The sequence below is a fragment of the Zalophus californianus genome, chromosome 7 (assembly GCF_009762305.2).
Source record: "Zalophus californianus isolate mZalCal1 chromosome 7, mZalCal1.pri.v2, whole genome shotgun sequence".
In the NCBI taxonomy this organism is placed as follows: Eukaryota; Metazoa; Chordata; class Mammalia; order Carnivora; family Otariidae; genus Zalophus; species Zalophus californianus.
The window spans coordinates 104,222,338-104,232,816 of NC_045601.1; positions in this window are offsets into that span (position 1 = coordinate 104,222,338).

Below are 10,479 nucleotides of genomic sequence, written 5' to 3' on the forward strand. Positions count from 1 at the left end.
GCAACCACCATTCTATGCTCTGCTTCTATGAGTTTGGCTAGTTTAGATAGCTCATATAAGTGGAATCATGCAGTATTTGTCCTTTTGTGATGGTTTATTTTATTTAGCATAGTGTCCTCCAGATTCAGCCATGTTGTCCCATATTGCAGGATCTCCTTCCTTTGTAAGGCTTAATAATATTCCCTCGTGTGTATACACCACATCTTCTTTATCCACTCGTCTGTCAATGGACATGCAGGTTATTTTGATATTTTGCCTGTTGTGAATAATGTTTTACTGCAGTTTAATTATAATGACCTCAAACTTTAAGCCACTCAAATGGCCACCAACTGGTGAATTAATAAATAAATTACTTTATATTTATCCAGGGAACAAACTACCGACACAATCAGTAACATAGATGAATCTCAAATACATCATGCTGAATGAAAGAAGCCAGACACAAAATAAGGCATTCTAATGATTTTACTATATGAAGTTGAATACGCCAAACTACTTTATGGTGACAGATATCAAGCAGAGGTTGGCGGAGACAGGGACCAGGGTGGTACAGACAGACCGGGAGTGGGCATGGGGAAACTGTCTTGGGCAGTGGGAATGTTCTAATCCTGTTTATGGTGTAGCTTTCACAGGCACACACATTACACTGTTCACTTAAGCTTTGTGCATTGGACTTATGTAAATTATACCTCAATAACCTTGTAGTGCTCCGGAAAAATAAGAAAACCAGACAAACAAGTCCATGATATTTAGCCAAGAAGCTCTTGCACAGCAAAGCTGAGCGACCAAGATATAGTGAAGGCAGCACGTGCAGAGCTAGCTTTCCTGGCAAACAGACAGAAGCATATAGTGATGAATAAAGCAAGAGCAACTTTCCAGAAGAGTAAGCACATCCACAGCCATTCAGAAAAATAATCAGCTGACAGAGGCCACCCCAGCAAAAGGATATCCTCTGTGAAAGCTGAATTGTCATCAAGCATAATCAAGGTCCGTGAAAAGGGTTGATGGGGCACATCCTGAGCATTTGCCTATTTTCTATTAATGTGTCTATTAATGTGTCTATCACTTTCCCACCAGGTCCTCTGCTCTCCCTCCAAAGTACATCCATAATCCAGCTGTTTCTCATGGACTTTGCTACAGCCCGAGCCACCGTCATCTCTAGCCTGATTATGGCAATAAGCTCAAGTGACTGGTGTCCTTGCTTCCACCCTTGACCTCTACAACCTATCCTCAGCACAGTAGCCAGAGAGATGTACTCAAAACTCCGCAATAGTTTTCTGTGACCCTTAAAATGAAATGCCCAATTTTCACCGTGGTCCCCAAGGTTCGCATGAACCTGCTGCTGTCCACCTCTCCAACCTCAGCACCTCCCCTGAGGCACCCCCCACTGGCTTCTTGCTCTGGCCATAGAGGCTTCTTACCCTAGCTCAGATGTTCTGGACTGGCCCTAGATACTTATTATTCTCTCCACCTGGAAGGGCCCGCCATCACAGCTTCTTGCTTTTACTTCATTTAGGTCACTATTCAGATGGCCTCTCCTTGGAGATACCTTCCCTGACTCCCCTTTATAAAATGGCACCCCTACTTACCACTTTTCTTATGAACCCAGATGATGGTTAATTTTATGTGTCAATTTGACTGGGCCATGACGTGCCCAGGTATTTGGTAAAACATTATCCTGGGTCTTTCTGTGAGGGTATTTTTGAATGAGATTAACATTTAAATTGATAGAGTAAGTAAGCAGATTGCCTTCTATACTGTGGGTGGGTCTCATCCAATCAGTTGAAGGTCTGAATAGAAGAAAAGGCTGACTCTCCCCAAAGTAAGAGAGAATTCTCCTGCATGGTGGCCTTTTAACTGAGACATCCACTCTTCCTGCTACTACAATAGCCTGCCATCGTTTGGACTTGAACTGGAACATTGGCTCTGTAGATTTTGCATTTGCCAGCTTTCGTAGTTGTGTAAACCAATTCCTTATTACTTCTCTCCCTGCACCCCCCAATAACTATTGCCCATCTGTATGTCTTCTTCGGAAGAATCCAGAGCTCTTAACCACATGGCTATGCTGCCTTCCAGTGGCGTCTCTTGCTTGGGTTATTTCAGCACTTTCCTAGCTGGTCTTCCTGTCTGAATTCTTGCCCTGCTCCTGTTCATTTGCCATGTCTCACTCAACCCTACCTAAAGCTCCTCAGAGGCTTCTCACTGCCTTCAGAACACCATCCAAGCATCACACCATGGCCAATTGTGACCTGGCTTTATGCCCCCACCAAGGCCACCCCCCATGGTCACCATGTCCCCCGGCCTTCCTTGCTCCTTCACACACATTATATTTCAGCCTTGCCAAACCTGCTTTGGCCCCTCAGACTCAACACGCATCCTCTACGGCTGGCCTGCAGAGTTCTCGCCCGACTCTCCTGCTTACCTCCAGCCTACCCTTCGGTTTTTCATTCACATGCCGCTTCCTCCAAGAGGCCTCCTTGGACTTCTCCAGACTATTTTATGAGCTCTGGATAAGCGTTCCCAGAGAGCTCTGGGCCTCCCCTGTCACAGATCATCACCTTCCTTGGTTTTAGTTGTTTAACTTCTTGCCTTCCTCGCTAGACAGGAACTAGTTTCTTTCACTTGCATTAGGACAAACAACTAGCATGCAAATACACATTGTTAAGTGGTTGATTGAATTTACGAGTAATAGAGATATAGAGATATGATTATCTGCCCTTAAGAATCCATCTACCCATTTGTATGCAGTTTCTAGAAAAGGGCAATCTACAGAGAAAGAAAGCAGATTGGTGTTTGCCAGAGACTGGGAGTGGGAATGGGGAGGGCCTGCCTAAAGGGCAGGAGGAATTTCTGGTGTGATCAAAATGATTTAAAATTGGATTGGGGTAATAGTTGCACAATTCTATAAGTTAACTAAAAATTGTTGAATGGTACACTTGAAATGAGAGCCATAGCCATGGCGTGTTAAGTTATACCTCAATAATTTTGTTTTGTTTTGTTTTTGAGGAATGCATCCAGTGTCTGTTGGCTCTTCGCCAGCCAGCTCCAGAGATTTTTCTGATGGCAGGAAAGACACCCCAAAATCTTATGTAGCTTCACATTTTTGTAAAAGCCATAATAACCAGACTTGACATTTCACGGTTTCCTACACCACTCTACCTTCTCCATGGAAAGTTGTTTTGTTACTTTAGATTCTTCAGGATCTGCACTCGTCAAGTGTCAAGGCAACTGATAAGGAAGCCCAGAATCATGTAGCTGTGAGCATTCCTGTACTGAACATTAAAAAATAAATCTTTGTAGATGAATTTTCTCAAAGACTAGCACGATGTGCGCAGGTGTTAGACAAGGCCAGAGAAATGTCCCGGCCAGAGATGGGAAAATGACTCAGACCGTAGAAGCTGTTTTCTCCAATTTCTGAACCCTTGGTGGAAAGTTGCTAAACAGTCATGTGATTGCAAGGGGATAGAAGTTCTCTGATTTCCCTTCTGCAAATATAGCAAGAATTTGGAGCTTTCAAGCCCAACATGGGGGAGCCTATGTGGGAACAGGCAGGCCTTAGGACCCCAGTCATATTCCAGGAGGAGCTCCTTCTTTGGCCTGGTCTGGTCAAATGAGACGGGACAAGGAATGACTTGCTGAGGGGGCTGCTGCTATGCCCGTGAAGGTGCCACGTACTAGGACACCATGCCGCAGGGCCCAAACTGAAGAACCCTGCTGCTTCTCAGGCCCAAGATCCCTGGACGGCTCAAAGCTGGCTGCCCCCAAGGTCTCTTGATCCTGCGGAATCTGGGACTGCCCGAGGATTGATGGCAGATCAGCAAAGCCAGCAGGGGAGAACACTCCACCATTCCAGCCTCGGGCTGTCTCTTACTGGGCATTTGCTCAATTGCATAGGAATTATTGAGGATAGCTGATTGCCATGGAGTTGGTTCATGTCATTTTATAAGATGGAAGAAACAAGTCTCTGGAGAAAGAATGATGAGAGATTACTGGACTGAAACACAGAAGAGCTGGTTCTATGACTAATCAGCTTGTGACTTTGGGGAAATCACGTTTCCCCTCTGAGCATCTGCTTGTTGATCTGTTAAACGAGGGGTTAGATGAATTTTAAGGGGTTTTCTTGACTCTGATAATAAGAATGGTATTAATTGTTATCTCCTAATCATATCCCTAATCAGAGGTGCCAGGTACATTTGCATTCAGTCCTAAGAGACAGGCATAATATTCACTGTTTGCGAATGATGAAAGGGACGATGAGGCCGGCTAACCGAATTGCTCAGGTTCAAAGTGCTCGGAAACAGAATTACTTAGCCATGCCCAAATGTGTCTTCTCTATACCAGGTCCTGAGACCCAACTGCACAGCGGAATGTTGAGGCAATTGGTCCTTATTTCCTGGGCTCAGGGGCACCATCGATATTTCCAAAGGCCACTCACTGCTATAGAAAAGCCTCCAGATTCCCTCCCCCCAACATTGTATTTAGAAAACTTTTAAGCATAAGGAATAACACCCTTATACTTGTTTTCTGCTGGCTCTCCCTGCTTACTTTGCCACACGTCGAGCCACCTAGCCTCTATCCCTCTCTTTTCCCATGGATCGATCGTATTTTTTATGGAAGACTTTGACTTTGATTAATTTTGAGAAAGTCTTCTCCCATCAAATTTTCTCAATCTTTTCTCCTGGCGACACACCGTTCAGTCATTACAAGGGCCAATGCAGCAGGCAGGATCCCGCCCTACGGATGGACCATCAGCCTCACGAAGGTAAGCCCCTGGCTCAGAGTCGCTTCGTTGAGAAGCACTGGTCCATCTCTCTCAGGCTAAAGCTTAGACTTTAAGCCTTATGTTCTCATGTCCTCTTGCATGGCACTTTTCCAAACATGGGCGTTATGCTTTCACTTTGACCAATCTTTGTTAATTTCCACTGGGGATGTTTTTCTGTAGGCAATTAACATCTTTCATAGCCAAATGAAACAACAACAACAAAAAACACCTCAGGGCTTATTCACTCTACTATGACTAGAACTTTTTTTTAAGATTTTATTTATTTAATTGAGAGAAAGAGCGTGTGCATGAGCAGGGGGAGGGGCAGAGGCAGAGGGAGAAGCAGAATCCCTGCTGAGCAGGGAGCCCAACGCAGGATTAGATCCCAGGACCCCGGGATCAAGACCTGAGCCAAAGGCAGATGCTTAACCGACAGAGCCACCCAGGCGCCCCTGCTATGACCAGAACTTTAAATACAGTATCTTAAAAGAGAACCTGTAAATTATGTGGCCCTTCTTCCATAGAGTTTAATATTTACAGTTTGATTTTGAGTATGTGTTTACACGTGGGGTGTGTATTTGTGTGTATCCCATAACTTTACAAATCTGTGCCTCTGAACTCAGTTCACAACATTGGCTGGGTTTTATTTATTTCCTTGTTTTTATGTTCTTGAAATAGTAGGGGAAGAAGTTCCATCAGGTGCATATGTGTGAGTATCAGCGCTCGTGTGATCAGATGGCTTAGCGTGCCTCTCAAGACCCAGGCTTATTACCCTCCACCTGTCAACTTGGCTCAAACAAGTAAACAAATTCCCTTGCGAATCTGACTGAGCAGAAGGGCATTGTTCACCAGAAATACCTTAGATGACCCAAGACCCAATCACTATTTGTATTTTAGCCTAGTCTTCCCCTCTGCTTCCATTTAAATATGGGTGTGTCTGCAGTTATGGGAACCATCGTAATTCAAATCTTACCATCGAAATGCTTAAGTGTTTTGTGCCATGAGTCCCTTTGGCCATCTGGTAAAGCATTGGACCTCTTCTAGAAAAAGGGTTTTTAAATTAAGAAAACAAAATGCAGAAGCTAGTATAGAAAACTAATTTTATTAAAATGCAGTTATCAAAATGGATTCTTCCAAAAGTTACTATAATTTTCAACCTAATGACGAGTGTTAATGTTATTTCAAGCTATCTGAAATATCATCGGGATATTTCATAATCTGAAATGTCATGATTTATAATATGATGTTAATACTGATTGAAAATTTATGAGATGTCTGTGTGCAGCAAAGTCATAGAAATTGTTCATATTTGAATTTTGTTACCCAAACTCACAGTTGAAGGAAATACTAAATACCAGTCAGTATTAGTAAAAGTAAAGGTGGTTTTTTTCCTCCCCCAGAGAAGTTTACATATGTCTGAAATTCTATGCCGTCACAGGAATGCTTAGTTTGGAAAGGACGTCAGCAATTCTGTCTCAGGAGTTCTAAACCTAGATGGACTTCACAGTAATTTAGTGAATACCGAAGAAATAGAAATTCCTGGGACCTAATCATGACTTTTTGAGTTAGAGTCTCTGAAGTAAAATCCATGTATTTTTTATAAATCCCAAAGGTGATTCTGACGGATAGCCAATTAGGGAATTCACTGAACTCTTAATATTCCCAAGGAATTTCTCTAAGAATTTCTCATGTATATTTCCTCCCCCCTCCTCAGCTCTTATGGACCTCCTGGTATTTTGAAAGGCTTTATCTCAGTGTATGAGTTAGCTAAACATTAATTCCTTCCTCCTATAAAAAAAAGTAAGGTACAATTTACATGCAGGAACTTTCATATTTTTTAGTGTATCATATAATCACACACCTACAACAATATCAAGATATGAAACAGTTACATCACCCTAAACACTTACCTGTGCCTCTGTGGAGATAGCCCTCCCCTCTATCTCCAGCCCCTGGCAACAACTGGTGTTTTCTCTCCTAGTTGTGTCTTTTCCAGATTGTCCTAGAAATGATTCAAACAGGCCTTTGAGTCTGGTCTTCTTATATTTAGCATAAGGCATTTGGGATTCACGCATGTTGTTGTGTGTATCAGTCTGTCCCCTTTTATTACTAAGTAATACTTATTTCATGGTATTGATGGACCAAGTTTGTTTAGCCACACACCCGTTAAGGACATTTAGATTGTTCCCATAATTTCTGGCAATTATGAATAAAACAGCTATGAATACTTATATACAGATTTTATATGAATGTAAGTTTCATTCCACTTGGGTACATATCTAGGAGTGGAGTTGCTGAGTCGTATGCTAAGTATATATTTAAGTACACAAGAAACTGCCAAAATATTTTCCCAAGTGGCTGTACCATTTTGCATACACACACACACACACACGACAAACATATTCATAACAAAATAAGGAGGAATACTCATGAGAGTAACTGATCACATGCTCATAGTTGGTATTTGTTACTACCTACTTACGCTACCAATTCTGGATTTCCTTTGCCTTCAGCAAGCGCCTCAGCTGGTCGTGGTTCTGATAACACAGAGAATAAAAGAGAGTAAGCATTGTTAAGAGGGATATTTAAAATGGAGGATGTTGAGGGGCGCCTGGGTGGCTCAATCAGTTGAGTGTCGATCTCTTGGTTTCAGCTCAGGTCATGATCTCAGGGTGGTGGAATCAAGCCCCACATGGGTCTCTGCGCTTGGCGGGGAGTCTGCTTGGGGTTCTCTCTCTCCCTCTGCCCCTCCCCCCAAAATAAATAAATAAATCTTAAAAAAAAAATAAAACGGAGGATGTATGTCTTCTGTTTCAAATTCTCAGAATTGTTGAGAACTCAGCTAAAATTCAGTTTACAGGGGCGCCTGGGTGGCTCAGCTGGTTAAGCGTCTGCCTTTGGCTCAGGTCATGATCCCAGGGTCCTGGGATCGAGCCCCGCATTGGGGCTCAGCGGAAAGCCTGTTTGTCTCTCTCCCCCTCTGCTGCTCCCTCTTACTTAGATGCTCACTCTCGTTCTCTCTCTGTCAAATAAGTAAGTAAATAAATAAATAACATCTTAAAAAAAAAAAATCAGCTTACAGGTGAGGAATCTAGAAAAGCTGAGCAACCTGACCGTGATTCCGCCGTCTGAAGTTTAGGACTCCTTCTAACCTAGGCAGGCTTTCAGGACTATAGGAGCGTTGGCCTGGTGGCCTAGTGCAAGTCACGCAACCTCTCAGAATTGCAATTTGTGATGTCACTGGGTGATAGTAAGACCTGCCTCGCAGGGGAGTCATGAAGATTAGATATAAAACATGCTTAGTACAGAATCCACATTGCAGCAATTTTTTCATAGTGTCTGCTTCCTGTTGTTCCCATTTACTATGCACAATCTCTTTCTCTTCCCAATGCCTCGATGAGATGAACAATGAAAAGGAGGACTCAGCAAGGACAGCAGGAGGCCGTGGGGGTATGGCCCCAGTAAAGGACCTTGAGAACACTTATCAGTTTGGTCCAGGTGTGTCTGGCCAATGGAAGAAAGACTACGAGCCATGCCATGAAACTAGACAGGGCGCATTTATGGACTGGACAATGGACAGCCTCATTTGACCCATACAGGGCATTATTCCTGGCCCCCTTCAGGATTCTTAGGAGAAAACTGAGCCTACTCCTACAGTAACATCATACCCATCACAAGGACCTGCTACAGAGTGCCAATGGCAGCATTAGTCCACACATCTCATCTCGTTCCCACTGCAACCCCAGGAAGGAAGGATTATTTTGCCTATTTCATAGAGGAGGCTATAAACCTAAGCCCACCTGACTCATAAGCCCACTCATAAGACTGCTGGGGAGAAAAGGGGGAGAAATCAATTCAATAGGCTGTAAGCAAAAGAGGAAATATTATTATGAAAGCAGTGTTTCACAGATTTCCTGAGTACAGAACCAGAACTGGAAACTAGAAAGCTGTGCATGTGTGTGCATGTCCCCACCTCCCACTCCACCGCACCCTCCATCTTTTACCTCAGTCTTCTCTCTGTCTCTGTGGAGCACCTTCTGACGCTTCCTCAGCCCTGTGTAGAATGAGCCACTCCATACTTCTAAGGTTATATGCTACTGGTCTATCTTCTCATGATTCCTTTTCAACTTACCAGGAGAAGAATCTTTTAATTTCCCCCCACCTTTTTTTTTTTTTTTTTTTATCCAGGTGGGGATGTGAAATCTGAGGGAGGCCACAGAAATTCCTGAGTCCAGCCTACTCCTACGGGTAAGTCTTATGTATCCTCAAAATGTGCTCGCCCATCTCCATTTGGACACCTCCAGAGCGGCCGGCTTCATTGTGGGAGACCTGGCTGTTAAAGTACCCACCTGTGTATACTGCTCCTGCCTCTATTAATTCTCCTCCAAGGAGCCTACCAAGGCTGAGGGGGCAGGCCTGGGAGGCAGGCTCAGCCCCAAGGTTTCCCAGTTCCTCCACCTGCCCCAGGCCCTGGCCGATGAGCTCTGGTCATCAATGTTCCTCTGAAATGGGTGCCTAACCACACCAGGAGAGACTGCCACCCTCCATGTCCAATCTCTCGGCAAGATTTCCCTGCTGTTTTTTTCAGCCCAGCACATGGCAGCTGGTGGTCAAGGGGACATATTATTCCAGAGGAAGACCTGCTGTGGGTAGCTCAGGGGCCAGAGGCAATGATGAGGACAGAAGTGGGCGTGGAGATCCCTCTGCTCTTGAGGATGCACAGGGAGGTAGCGACCCACAGGAGGGCCCAGCCGAGAGGGGAAGTGCAGAACCCAGTCCCACCCCCACCTCCCTACCCCCAGCCCAGCTCAGTCACAGGCCCTGTCTACGCCTTTCTGAGGATGTGGCCAGTGCCGAGGGAGGAGAGCAAATTGTGGAGAGGGGACTTTTTGACGTGGCTGAGGAGAATGAGGGCCCAGGGAGGGAGGGGCTCATCAGTGGGGGGTGAGGGGGACCCCTGAGAAGACTGTGTCTCAGGATGAGGGGGGAAACTACAGGCCTTTCTCTTTCCCAACTTGGGGGTGCTCAGTGTTGCTGCCTGGGCCTTTTCCCGCTCCACCCTCACCCCGTCTCCACTGCAATCCTCTGCATGGGCTGTGGCTAGCAGTACGGGGAAGTGTGAACTCTGAGAGAGGATGGACCCTGCAGATGTCAAGGGCACCGTGGGGCAGGTCAGGACAGAGTTGGAGATCCCCCTGTACCCGGAGCTTAGTCTCAGATGCCAGAACCAGCTGGCTCCCAGGAAAAGAATCCGACTGGTCCAGCTTGAGTCAGGTGTCTTCCAAATTTCGTATGCCAGTAGAAGACCATGAGGAGCATGGCAAGCAGGAACCCCCTCTGGGAATTGCTGAGCACAGAGAAGGGGGATTGATGCTCAGGATGGATACCAACTAGAAAAGGTATCTTCCACAGCTGTACTACTTTCCTAGCAGAGGTTCAAGCATTTATTCATTTCAGAGAATTCAAACCAAGCATGGCCTGTATTAACATAAGCACCAATTGAGGAATGCGTAATGAAGATGTTAGGTGCCCAAAGACATTGATTTAGGTAGAAAAACTAGTAAACCTGGCATGTGGAGTAACCAATTGGAGTTCATCAAGCCAGCTGCCTGGTGGAGACTCTAAATATTTTCTGGTTTCTACAGCAGGGCTGTCTGATAGGCCAAAAAACACACAAAACAAAGCAAGCCACCCATGTAATTTTAAACATTCTAGCA